The 14,771-nt window shown below is 38.9% G+C and overlaps 1 protein-coding gene across 2 annotated transcripts in view; it reads right to left on the reverse strand.

Moving 5' to 3' along the window:
• The window catches only part of CSRNP3 (cysteine and serine rich nuclear protein 3), a 93,042-nt gene that overhangs the window by 26,731 nt on the left and 51,540 nt on the right, over positions 1-14,771 (reverse strand). Inside the window, exon 1 of one of the 2 annotated variants that reach the window (XM_018554242.1) lies at positions 8,850-9,104. The exons of the other annotated variant lie outside the window; for it this stretch is intronic. The gene's annotated coding sequence lies outside the window, so the exon portion shown is untranslated. Of the gene's footprint in view, positions 1-8,849; positions 9,105-14,771 lie in introns of those variants that run through there. 2 annotated transcript variants of the gene reach the window in all.

Consider the following 14,771-nt stretch of genomic DNA (forward strand, 5'->3'; position numbering starts at 1 on the left):
TGGGGGGAGCAGTGCCTACAAATGACATTTTCAATCTACTGCACTGTTGTATGTAAAACAACTTTTAATTACGGTTGACGTTGACATGCCTAACTACAACCCCACTCCAATGAAAGTAGAAAAAAAAAAAAAAAGCCACACCCACACACCTTATAAAAATAATACAGGCAAACAGTTCCATCTTCCAAAAACGAGGCTTCACTACCAGAATTTATCAATTCACCTCACAAATCTCCCTCTCAGAGCAGAAAATTCCGCCAGAAAACTGTCATAACGACACTCTGAAGGAGGTGATTATGCAACGATTGTCGAATGGTCGATAAATGGCCCAAAAAAACTTTGTGAATGGCACTTCTGTACATATTTAATGATTAGGCTTGTTAAAGTAAAGGGTTGAAACGTTAAATAACGAGCTTCACGATAAAATATCACTTCAGTGAAGAGAGACGTTAATTGGTGGCTTTGCCAAGCGTTACATTGTTTGGTGAATTGCACAAGCTTAAATATTGTGCGATATCTATTAAATGACGAGCAAAATCAGGGGGAAAAAAAAAAAAAAAAAAACTTTCTGAATTTACCCCATGGTCTCGCTCTTTTTGTTATCGGGTAACACACACACACACACACACACACACACACACCCCTTTAGTCCATTAGAGCCTTTGGAAGCAGCCCTTGCAGAAGTTACTGGAAAAGGTCAAGTTTATTTGGTGCCATGAGGAAAGGGGGTCCAATCTAAAATTCCCATTAGTGACCCAATTCTGGTGAACTTTAGCTCCTTTAAATTTCCGAGGCTTTCTCCTAGTAGACCAGTGACATCATTTTAGCCAAAAATGGAAAAAAAGTGGACTTTTCAGGTGTCAGCCACGGAGCACCTTCGGGCTAGGGTTCCACGGACAATTACATCTCTTTGTGACTGATATTTAGCCACTGGTTGTCTGCCATATTATTTGAAGTTCACCTATTCTAGTGTGCTGCTAATCTGATTCCAACAAGCAGTAAAAGGGTTTCCAAACTCAAAAATGCTATATTTTGCAGTTAACCAATCCTTAGATGTGATGACTGCATTAGGTTTTTTTGTTTGTTTCCTTTATTTTCACTGGGTGGTCTGGCCGGTATTTTTTTTCTTTACTTCCATTAACAGATCAATCTGTCCAGCAAAGATGGCAGTTTTAGGGTTGAGACAAACCAGTTAACATTGACAGCGTTGCTTACAATGGTCCAGCTTTCATTTATGTAAAACCTTTATACCAAAAAAGGTTAAAAAAAAAACTGCTTGTTGTAAACTGCTTAAAAAGAAGTGTTAGCTGGACTTCACATTTCACATGTTAGCCAAGTCCATCTAAACTTACTAAAGTAACATTACCCTCCCCAGAGTGACAATGCTGCTGCCCAAGAATGGCTCCATTGCTCCTCCATAGAGTGGAGCCACCCAGAGCCGTAGCTAGGTCCTTTTGTACCACAAAGCAAGGAATAATAAAAAAAAAGTGCCACCCCAACAGGCGTGTGACATCACCCAGCACCACGGGCGGTGTCATTTGATGTCATGTGCCCCGCATCCAGGATTGCTTTTTATGTTTATTTAACTTTTTCCGGGGGGGGGCTGGCGGGCGATCGGGGTTTGTGGAAACATTAGGGGTTTAAACAGTCCCCTGATATTTCCCTTTTAAAATAGAAAAAGAAATTGAGGACACGGTCCTCAATCTCTTTTTCTGCATCCTTTGTTCTAAATTAAAGGAAAGCACAGAGGCTTTCCATTCATTCAGAAAATATTTTCTATCAAGCAGTTTCTGAATGGGGAGAAGCCTTTGTACAGAGTGCTACTCTCCAATGAGAAACTCATGAATGAACAGGAAGTGATGCAAAGCACTTCCTGTTCATTCATAACACGACAAATGGTGATATTTATTGAACAAAACAGGATCAATGATACATTGTGTGTGTGCTGGTGACCATCTGATCATCAGAGTTCCACAAGGTGTGTCATCATTACCATCATTATGAGCAGCACCATCTTGCAAGGTCGCAATGCTGTATGGAGTGCAGGTGATCCTTCAAGCTGGCTTGCTCTTAGACCTCCTCGGTCGCCCTCCATTACAGCGCTCTAAGGTCCCAGAGTCATCACATTCTATACACTGTATAGGATCTGAGGACACAGAGGAACATATCATCGCTGCGGTGGAGGAGACAAGCAGGAGGGTGCACTGTCACAGTCTGGCTTGGAGAATCGGGGGGGAGTATACAGGTGAAACTCGATTAGAATATCGTGCAAAGTTCATTTATTTCACTAATGCAACTTAAAAAGGTGAAACTAATATACGAGATAGACTCATTACATGCAAAGCAAGATAATTCAAGCCGTGATTTGTCATAATTGTGATGATTATGGCTTACAGCTCATGAAAACCCCAAGAACCCCAAATCCACAACCTCAAAAAAGTAGATTACATGCAATCAAGAAAACAAGGATTGTACATAGAACAATATCGGACCTCTGAAAAGTACAAGCATGCATATGTACTCAGTACTTGGTTTGGGCCCCTTTTGCAGCACTTACTGCAATTACTTTTGCACGATATTCTAATTATTCGAGTTTCACCTGTATCTGTGTTATTTTTGAACCTAGATAAAAATGAGCACTTAACCCTTGCAGTGCAGGGTGTAGCCCCACTTGAAGTGTTGAGAAACATTTTACCTGAAGCTCTGCTTTAAAAAAGGTGTTGTATTGTATTGATAACCATTCACATCACATCTCCAGTTTCTTGAACGTGTGCCACATTTACACATACAATATATGTAAAAAAAACAAAGACCTACTTTACAATGCATGCATTGGAGCCTAATTTGCATAATATTGCCAGACCAAGGACACATTTTGATTGATAGTTTTTAACAAATATCAAACACACACTTTAGTTTAGCAACTGTCTAAATCAGCAGATGGGTTTAAAAGGGGCATTCTAGTGTTCCTGCAAATTGATCCAAAAATTTCTACATAAAAAAAAAAAAAAAAAAAAAAAATCTATAGAAACCGCTCATGCAGAGATGCAGCGTAGAACATTAGCTACAGGATGTTTGGAGTATAATTCCTTTATCTTCCTACAGCATTTGCATAACATAATAAACAGTACACAATAGTTTAGCGCTTTTGTAGTAATTTTTTATTATTCTTACGTACGGAAATCCAAAAGCAACCAATTAAAAATGTACAATGTATGTAATACTGGCCTGTGTGGAGGAACCCTTGGGCCATGCTTAAAAAAATAAAAAAAGGGAAAAGGAAACAATTCCGAGGTTGAAAGTCAGAATCCCGATTTTTAATTTTAGAATTCTGTTTTTACATTCTGACTGAAATTCCGAGTTTAAAACTCAGAATTAGGTTTCATATTTTTTTTTAGCATGTCCCCAGGGCTCTTCCATAGGCCTGGCTGTAGCAGAGTGAATTTTGATTACCACAATTAAGAATTCTCAATCGAGGTTGATGGTATAAGCTCTCTATAGATTGAACTTGATGGACTTGTGTCTTTTTTCAATCTGACTATGTATGCTAGAACCCCCCATTTAAGAAGTTTTTACTTTTTTTTTTGAAGAGTGCTTCTTTTTTAGACTCGCTTTGAACAACTGTCGCAGAAACAGTGGAATTCTTGCTAATTTTGTACACGTTCATTTGTCCTCAGAGGCAGGACCAGTGAATGCTTTGGGTAAAATTAACCAAGCACTAATTTGCTTCCTGACTGGTTCTCTCCTTTGTGTCAGTAGATGCATAGTTTTTCCAAACAGGTAGTAGCAGTAGATCAGAAGGGAGTACGGTTGCACTACACAAACAAGATCGCTTGTTCTCTTTAACCAATAGCTAAAACTGTGCAGGGTTGGCCATTTGGAGACAGGAAGAAATGACATATAGGCAATATAAGAAGAGTTTGGGAGCATCTGGGGTACAGTAGCACAGGGTCCTGACCTGGATTAGAGGAAATTGCAATTATTTCACAATATACAAGCTGCATACTACATTTCAGTTGCATAGCCAGTGAAGGAGAAATCAGATACAGCCTTGATTAAAAGGTAAAACAGACTAGTCATAAAAAAGGGAACATTTTCCTGGTTGCTATTTGGATGATACGGAAGAACTGGTGCATTCTCTTTTTTTAGGCAGATTCTCTTTAAGAGCGACTATCCAGAAACTAAAGCTGTAGCCACAAATTTGTAAACATGCTCATTGAATGATGATTATTTGGAGGCATCTCCATTCTTCATTATCATGGTGAAGGCTGTTGGTTTGTGTTGCCTAAAGCCAGCTTGTCTCTATGGCCAATTAGGAAAAAAAAGTGTGTGTTGGGGGGTGGGGCTGGTTGCGGGGAATAAGCCGATTGCACTATGTTGTTCTTGGTATGGTAACCAATCAATAAGCCTTTCTGACGATATGTTTCATCTGGTCAGAAGGAAAAAAATAATTACATGAAAAATTATAGGTATAGCTGTATACACCTAAAATAAAAATCGCATATATATTCTAAAAATGCAAATTGCTTTGTCACCATTTACTACTACCAGGAATGTGACTCATTCTATTAGTATGTAACCTCTTGCCGCATTACAAGGTCACAAAATAGTTCAGTATGCTGTCCTGCTCAATTAACAAGGGACCTCTTCAGAAGTGACCCATTGTACTCACTGGCACACCGAGTATAATCCTGTGGATTTCTGGACAATGCCTAATTTAGACCACAGTATGAGTTGAGCTCTTTGGATGAACCAAGACTTCAGTGCTGGTTATTCAACAGACATGCAACAGAGAATAATTAACATTTAACATACGGTGAGCCATGCTAGATTTGATAGCTAGATCATAGGAATGTTTTTGTGATAATTAGCAGAACATACCAACAGCTCTGTCAAAATGAACAAAAGGGAAGAAAGTCAATTACAATCTATTGCAGGAGTAAAACATTTCACTGGTAGACTGTAAAAATCAATGTTCTATTTAGTTTATAAATGTTCTTCGATTACAAGATATTTACATGTTTCTTTTTTAGAAAAAATGTGTACTTCTTGGCTAGAGTCAAATTTTAAGATTTTCTACCTTCAACTATTGGTTATAATTTTCTCAGGCTGCCCATGAACATCAGAAGGGAGGCACAATTTGATCGACCTTAGGACAGCAGATTGCATCATAAGCTTGCAAGGTCTTCTGACCTGAGAGGGGCGGGGAGAGACAGAACAGTGCAGGGAGAACAATAGCAACCGGGACAGGTTTTCCAAAATGCCCATAAAGGGCTCTTGGCTGGCAGGGGTCTGCTTGCCACTACAGACATAAGATCATGTGACTTCTCAGACTAATCTCTGTTGCTCGACCTGTACTTAAATTGGACAAGGAATACATGAAGTCAGCTAGTCAAAAAAAAAAAAAAAATTATATATATATATATATAAAAATCACAGCTATCTAAATATTTCCAAGCAGAGTTGCATCTTAATTAGATATGCTTTTACCCCACACATAGGCCTCATACATACTTGCAAGTGATGCGACCAGCTGAAGCAATAGAAGATGTTAATGACTGGGCATGCAAGCCATCAGAAGTTGGCCACAGGGTCTGCCCAACATTGTGGAGGATCTCTGAGACCTAGAGGTGCTTGCATGATTTTTCCAAATTTAAAAACAGGAATGGAGAGTGTGGGGGAACTGATTATGTAAAAAAGGTAGGCATATCCATTACCCTTCCCATTATCCTCTGTTGGAGGTCTGTGACCAACCAAAGGACAGTGTCAGGCAAGAGTTTTCCTGGTTTCTGCTCAAGCGAGACTGTATTCTCAAGAATAATGCTGCAGGTGTCCCTTTGAAGACTACACCTAGCTAAGGTCAGTACACACTTGAGTTTATCAAACTTTGCTTCCTATCACATGCCATTGAGTTACATGATTATTTCCACTTGCCTCCTCTACCACTAGGGGATCATTCTCAAGCATGGGCTGAACAAAGCCCAAGTGAAACACTGGATGTTTTTTTGCATCAAGCTCCCATGTATATTTAGCCTTGGGGAATTTCAGAGGGAGTAAGGGTAAGAGAGAATGTGTGCCTGGATACACAATCGACTGTGCTGTACAATAAACATTTTTTATTTAAATGGTGCAATAGATTTGTGTACTTCACAAAGTGCTGCAGTATCAGGCCCTGCTCCAGAAGAAGTCAACAGTATATTGCCCACACCACAGTCACACATTGGCCGGCCAACTTGGTCTGAAAAATGATCAAACTACCAGCATGTTTTTGTTGTATGGAATGAAAGAAGAAGAGCACCATGAGCCATGGAAAATCAAAGAGAGCCTACAAAATCCCATCCAAATAGTGTCCCTCGTGAGAACTGAACCCAAGGTCCCAGTGTTTTTTTAAAGATACAAAACACACAACATATAAAATATGTTAAAATGAAATATACATTTTCAGGATCTGAAAACTGGTGTTTAGTCATGTTTATATTGCTGATATGCATTCGGCACTTATTTTCATATCAATGTACTAGAAAACCTATTTAAGGCAAAATAGCAGGTTTTCTTTACAGGTCACCTATTCTGCTACCGATACGTACCTTCCCTATGTACCTCACTTCTCCGATCACCAACCACAGCCTTGAATTGAAAACCATGCACGTAAGCTCCATGTTGGTCCATGTCAGCTGTTGCCCTTTACTTACCTCTGTGGCAAGCAGTACCTCACATCTTCATAGTCTTCAATAACTACAGTGGCCAAATCTTCTGTGTCCCGATACATTTCTAGGTGTGTTGCGTGTCACATACTGACACGCAACACATGGCATGTGTCTGCCCACTAAGTGCTCATAAAATGCAGCAGTATTAACAATGACTGGGGAGGAGGTCAGGCTGCTCAACATACTGATAATTAAAAGTTTAGAACCTGCTGTAAAAATACACTTCAGTGCTCTGCATTAGTTCAGCATAGTATTTAAAAAGAATCACTTTCTCTGACATTTAGGGGTGAGAAGAGTGATCTTCTCCAAAATAAAGCTGCAAGTAGCTTAGTGTGGGTTGCGGATGCTGCATTAGTATTTTCAGATATATAATAAATATGTCAAAGAACAGCCTAATGTAGAAGAAAATATCCGTATGTGCTAAAGCCTAATGTATAAGAAAATATCCAAATGTTTTAAAGCCCTTTTCTCTATGATAGATATATCTATATATATTCACATGCTAAAATTATTGAGTGTTCCTCGTTGTTCAGCATCCGTGAAATGTTTAAACAACAGGGTCAGTTGGATTGCACACAATAGATTCTGTGCCATCGTTAATGACAGGAAACACCCACAATGCTCCAGGTGGCTCAATGGCCAGAGACTAACCTAGCTAGATATAGGCAAGGCAAAATAAATCCACATAAAAGATACAAGTCATTTTTCCAACCAATGCAAATTTGCAGTGGTTGGAAAAATGTATGTTATACTTTATTGATACACTTAGCAATGGCTATAAAATTATCATTATTATTATTAATTTACAATGTCTTGCCTAACACAATCATGAATAGTAAAAAAACTGTCTTTGCGTGTTAATAACAATACCAAAATCTGAATTATAAAGTCTATACAATGCAGTCTACTTGTCTTAGCAACATTTATGATCAGTAAAAACAGTTTGTGTTCATTGTACATGGATGGCGTATGTACATGCAATTCTGAGTTGACATATCAGGGTTGTCTAATTGGCCCAAGAGCTTTTAAATCCATAGACAGTCAACGACGCACTTGCCTTTATAGCAAAGGACGATGCAGTCACATCTAGCATTTTTCCCCATTCAGCTTTTTATCTGTACACTGACCTTTGAGCCCCCAGCTCCTCCTTCTGTCTCTGCAGTTAAAGCTACTGTTGTCTAATTTGCATGAGGCCAGTATAGGCCCAAACAGCTTAGAGAAAATGTTGAGCAATAAAATAAATAAAAAAGGCCACATAATGCAGTAATTTAAACATCTAAACAAGTTTGTGAATTTATAAAATTTTATCACATCTTTTATTTATAAAAAACAAAAAGCCATCTAGAAATTAGGTTGTTTTTTTTTTCTCTAGCTCCGGAAATCAAGAACATTGTTTGTTCTATTCAGGACATTGTTGAAAAATATCCTCATTAATTTAGGTTTAGACAAGTGTCTGAAGTGTCTGTAATATGTTGTTTTCACACCATGATCACAGTCTTGTCAGTCCCCAATTTGCTCCGTGTTTAAGCTTCGAAGCACACACAATTAAAAACGATTGTTGAGCTAAATTTCAAGTTAAGCCCCAAACAACATCCTGCTGATTTGCTCTCAGTTTGCTCGGAATTTGCGTAGCCAGCAATTGTCAAGTAAATCAGGGCCAAGACAAAGGCACTTTAATTGAAATCAGACAGCCTAATATATAAATATTAAATTGTTTAGGGTGCTGATTGATGAGGATAAAATACCGGAACGGCCCTCTCTCTATCCTAGAAGCAGGAATTTTATCAGGCAGTAATACTCTTGCCCTATAATTGCTTCATTTCAAAACAATTGCAAAAATAATGAAAAATGGTGCAGAATATATTTTCCAAATTAACCACTTTTTTTTTTTCCCCCATAAAAAAAAAAATAAACACAAAGAAATTCAAATACATAAACACATGCAGTATTACATGCGTTAAGATAATAGGCTATTCCTGCAATAATATATACAGATACCTATTTTAAAATATGCATTCATATTCAAATGTCCATACAAACGACTATAACCACAGCGATCCCTGATGCGAAAAGTTCGGCTACTTAATAATTGGTCCAGTAACAGCATTTACCCTATAATATAAATCAAAAGAGACCACTAACCTGCTCAAACTGCTTGTCCCCAATCCATGCACTCTTCCTATGCAGAGCTTCTAATTACAATCCATAGAATCTTGATGACCGTTTTTATAAGACATAGAAATTTCATAGATCTGAACAGTCTTCTCCTGCAAAATAGATCTTTTTTTTTTTTTGCAAGTTTCCCAAAGCAGTATTTTATAGCTGCTAGCATATGCTTTATTGTTCACTGTCAAGAGCTCCAGCCTGCACAAAGACTCATTACCTACTGCTTGTGGAACAGCTACACAATCTCACTGAGCTTGCCTGGATGCTGATCACATGGGAGGCTTGTCTGAAGGAAGAAAAAAAAAAAAAAAGCAGGCATCCACTGATTTCACTGTCTAGGGGATATTTTTATCAGCTGAATCTTAGCAAGAGGAAGGACTAGCAAATCAACCAAGCTGTTTGAATTCATTAATCCATAGCAAATCATCACGAAGTCTCGAACGACATGAAATGAGCAAATCAATTTTTATGTTTCACAGAAATGACAAAAATCTAATCTTTCCGTGGATCATTGAATGTGAGTGTTGCCTTAAAATAATTATCTGCAGTGTTTTATTGTACAACAAAACGGCAATAAAATTCTGTGAATCCCATTGTTTGATTGACCGACTGCTTAATAAGGCTGTTTCCCTAATTTATTTAATTTATTAGACATATCTTTAAGCCAGTACAGAAGAAATATATGTACATGAATACGTATATACATATATATTTAAAAAGTGGATTTATTTGAACAAATATTAAGCTGTGCTTGTTTATTTTAATAAAATTAACTTCTAAATACATGCCTATGGTCATCTATTACATTTAAGTATAGCTAACGCCGAAATTAAAAAAATAAATAAAGATAGAGTGGGGTTAGAACCCCTTTCAGTTTTGTATTGCTATATCGTCTCAAAGCTGATTGACTGGGAAGCCAGCTTTCCAGCCAAACATGGAGCTGGGTTCCCGGGCAATCAGGAAGCCGGGGGTAATGTCATTACCCGCCGCCCGGCTCCCTGATGGCCCTTGAAACCGGCTCCATGCCAGCGGAAGCACCGGTTATTGGTACTCGCTATCGGTGAGTACCGAAAGCAAAATATTGGTACACGAACTCGATACCGAAAAACCAGTATCGGTGCATCCCTAATGATTACTGAAGAGAAAAATAAACGTAGTTACTGGTGTATGAAATATATAATTGTTTCACTCAAGTGGAAAGTGAAGGTGTGAATATAGATGTACCAGATCCCAAAATAACGTTAAAACCAACGTTCAGGGGCGTGGCCTGGACGTGATGGCGGAGAGTCGCACCTAAGCCGAGCTCCGTCCGGACCCTCTGCATCCGCACCCATCCGACTCCGATTTAGCCTGCCGACAGCCCAAGAAGCTTGATGGGGGGACGAAAGGCCTCCGGAAAGACCCCAAAGACCCCGAAACAGCCGAGGGGATCGCACCAAAACTGAAAATAAAGAATATTTAAAAAAACCAACGTTCAGCAATGATTGAATTACAGCAACCAAATACCTAATCCCAGGCTCTGTGAATTGTTGATGATGTCCTTCAGTTTGACACTGTCAGAGCTAATACTGTTGTCTATAGAGGAAGTCAGTGAAAGTTCCATACCAGATCATACTTGGTATCGAACTGTGCTGAATAAGTATGGGGGCTGCTGTTCTCTCATTCTGAAAATGATATCATGCTGAATCAGTGGCTTCCTTTCTAAATCAATAAGTATTTAGACTACAGTTTTGACTTCACAATGACTTTTCTTATCTGAATGCTTGTTCCAGTCAATGACAAGACAAAGTATTGAAACTAGAGAAAGCCAAGAAACTAGGTCAGAAGATACAGACTCTCAGCACTCTCCTTTTGCAGAAACAATGACTGCAAAAGAACCCAGGTCACTTCGTAAAAGACCTAGAGGAAGGTGCCCACTGTGCCATGGTTTAATAATGCCCCAACTCAAACTTGATTAGCTTTGAAGATACTACCTGCCTACTTTTTCACTGTCCACAGCAAGCTTGTTGCCCTCCTGTAGTGTACCTGCCCATCTTAAGTGAATCTCTTCGTATTTCGTATAATTAGTTATAAAGGATCAATTTTGGGAATATTCTTATATGGACTATATATACGTTGGCGTGAACATTTTGTATAATTGTCACTAAGCATATACACTTAGAGTTTTATAATATTAGAGATAGCGCAGTGTCTTTTGTTTAATATCTTGTGCTTTAGGGCTACCTGTGCAGGAGCATCATAAGCCTCATATTAGCAAAATGTGTGGAAAAATAAAAATCTTCACTGCAAAGTATGAGTGTATTGAAGCAGCAGTACACAAGAAACAATCACATACAAGCACACAGCACAAAAAAATAAACATTACATAGAACCCCAAACTACCCTAAATACAACTTCCCCATAAAAAGCCTAAATAAAGATACATGGGTTAATTTACTAAAGGCAAATTGGCTGTTCACCCTCGCAGGGGAAGTTTCCCTTAGCCAAGCGCATGGGGTGAAAATTCACTTTGCAAACAATACCCAATCACATGCAAGGAAAATGAAAAACAGTAATTCTGCTTGCATATGATTAGATGATAGAAGTCAGCAGAGCTTCACCTCATTCACTAAACGAAGGGGAAGCTACCCCTGCAAAGTGAGAATTGCCTTTAGTACATCAACCCCAAAAAATAAATCAAAAAGAGCAGCTCAATAGGTAAATTTGAGAGTTCATAATTTGGCAATATTTTGCTCACACCGAAATAATTTTCACCAAAATCACTCCACTCATCCTAATTACTAATTAATTGAGAATTTTTACATTTCTCCTTTAAAATGTAAAATTTCCTTTTGTGAATGTCGAGGTATACTTTATAAAGCTCAACCTATTATGTTGGTGTAATATAAACACGGATAATTTCTAAAATAAATATTAAGGCCACATTTGTTGCATGGAAGTATTGCCCAATAGGATGAGAGTCGTTTTAGCAGGAGAATTATTCTGCAGTCTAGTCACGTTTCAAGCAAGCACTGAATGCTTTAAAAAAAAAAAATTCTCGTCTGTATGAGCCCTTTGCCTTACTGGAGTATTTTTCCTCGGAAAGCTCAAGCTTTCTCTTGGATTAATTGTACATCCTATACAATATCGACGACTGGCACACACCACTCATACATTAATGTATGTAACCCATTCATTAAGGAGCTTGCTGTCCTTGTAAGAATCTCTCTCAATGATGGAGGGGAGGAAGGGAGTAAAATATGATTCATTTGGCATTTTCTGTTGTGTATGAAATATGCGTGGGAAGAATGACTTATAGAGCAGCTGATGAGAGCGAAGAATGTGTGGAAATGGATGTTTATAAAGGAAATGGCAATAATGAATAAAAAGGATTAAAGGCTAAATGTTATACATACAGTAAAAAAAAATAATTATTTGCAGCTTTTTACAAGTCATTGCATGTTTAAAATGGTTCATAGTCTTTCTAAGAGAGGTATTCAGAGGAGCCGAAGGATCCAGCCGTAGCTTCGGCTAATCCTTCAGCTCTCTTCAGCCGCCGGAGCCCTTCGGTTCAGTCGAACCGAAGGGCTGCTGTACGGGCTATTCACTATAGCCCATTCAGCAGCCGTAGGCAGCTGAGCCGAAGGCATATGCTTCTGCTCGACTAAGCCGAAGTGACAGCTGAAACATGGAGAAAGGTTGGCCAAAGCCAACCAATCTCCACTCAAATGACAGCTGGGCGGAGCCAGCCGTGATCTCACGGCTCGCTCCACCCAGTTGGAATGACAGATCAACATCCCCAAATGACCTGGGGACGCTGAACTGCCATTGAACAGGTTTGTGAATAACCCCCTTAGTCTTGGTCAAAAAACAGTGCAGTCACTATAGTAGTGACTATAGCTGCGAAAGCATAGCTAAACCCAAGAACAACAATGCGATAGATATTGCAGCATACCGGTCCAGTGGCTGCATTCATTTTCCTTTTTCAGGCTAAGTACATTTACTACAAGTACAGAAAAATACCTGTTGATCCTGCCAGAAATCCAGAGCCCTTGTAACTTCCTGTGTATTGAACTGAAATCTTAAACACTGGTATTGGTCTCCCCATTTCTCCTTTATGGACTACAGAACACTCCTCGTTTGTTGTCCAAATCAGGAGCATGCAACCTAGGGAAGCATGTACAGTGAGTGAGCGTTGAGAGTCATGGTCATAGGACAGTGCAATCCCTAAAGCTGTGAACCTAAATCATATCTAATCATATCTAAATCCAGAAACAAATATGCAATATATTGCAGCTTACCATCACTGTAGTATGCTGCATTAGTTTTCTTTTCCCAGGCTTTTTTTCCTGTGTTCATCCTTCCAGTGACACACTTTCTGTCCTAGGGTGACAACGCACACTCATCATACTATATTTATGGAGCATTGTCACCTTTGGACAGGACTACAGAACACATTCCCCTCTTTTCCTCTCCACATCATAGGTTCATGACTGTAATCTACAGAGAGAATTGGGAACAGTGCTAATTGATAAGAATATCTGCTGGATTTGTTTTTTGTAAGTGGTATAGATGCATTACTTTCCTTTTAAGTTAACATTCCAATTTAATGAAAATAGCACATATATTTTGTAAATAATGTTGTTAAATTTACATTTACATTTTAATCTGCAGCAAGTGACTATTTTATGTAATTCTTGTATCCACAACATTAGGGTTCAGTTTACTCAAGTCATAGGCTCAAACCTTCTTTAAGAAGTCTGCAAAGAAATGTATGAGGTCAAATTGCAGGTATTCAGCTGCATGTTATATGGCATCTCAGATAATATCATTAAAGTAGTACTCCAGTGTTTCTTAATAGCCCCCACCACCCTCCATGAGGCACTCAATGCTCCTCACTGCGGCCCCCACCAAACCAAATTTAAAGTGACACTAAACTCAAGAGTTGAATCCTAAAAATGCATTCAAGTACCTTCACTATTAACAAAAATGTATCTTATTTGTGTATTACTCGGCTATAGATCCTCAAATCAACTCTGAATTGGTGCTGACACTGCCCAGCCTTCTGGAGGGGGGCTACTTTTTTCCCCATAGTCCCTGTGTGGGTTGTAAAGTAGCCACCCCTCCAAGCTCACACCGGTGATAGACTATAACTTCAATACTAATCTGGCAGTCTTCTGCCCAGTCTAATGAATGATGTCATGGGTTATTCATGATGTCATTGGGCTGTCCTTATTAATGCATTGAATCACACTCATATAATCAGGTGTAAGTGCCGTTTGGTGCAGTATTACATTGAGGCCAGGCTGCAATGATGATGCATCCCCAAGGGGTGGGTCATCACATCACCAACCCACCCACGCTGGCCATCATTTAAACAGATTGGCTGGCGACATCTAGTGGTGGAGAAGCCTTACAGTGATGGTCTGAAGGTGAGTATTGCAGCTTTTTTTCTTTCAATGGCATGTTAATTTTTATTTTTTATTAAGCTGGATGCCTGCTTTAAGTTTACTACGGTGGGGGTTTGATCTCTGTTAAGAAACCTGCATGTGTCTGCAGTGTGTTTAATTGTAACATTGGGGCTTTATCATATGATTTTTAATGAAAGCAGGACATTTAGCCCTTTTCTTGAAAGTTTTCAGCAAGTGTATTTAAAAAGCCTCTCTCAACAGAACAGAAGCAGGTAATACTATGCAGCTGGATGACCTGGAGAATTCTGAGCAGAATCACAAACTGAGCAGATGCACAAACCCATGAATTTCAGACGGTGTTAGTAAGATCTGGCCTGTTATAAATTAGAAGCATGGAAGCTCTTGCTCCCGAAGCTCCCAGGCAAAATGTCTGTTGCCTTCAATGTATTTCAGAAAACAGCAGGCAGCCGGTATAGAAGCTGTGCTATTTTTGTATTACTGAAGAAAC

Source organism: Nanorana parkeri, unplaced genomic scaffold, assembly GCF_000935625.1.
Source record: "Nanorana parkeri isolate BGI_ZX_2015 unplaced genomic scaffold, ASM93562v1 scaffold149, whole genome shotgun sequence".
NCBI classification, from domain to species: Eukaryota; Metazoa; Chordata; class Amphibia; order Anura; family Dicroglossidae; genus Nanorana; species Nanorana parkeri.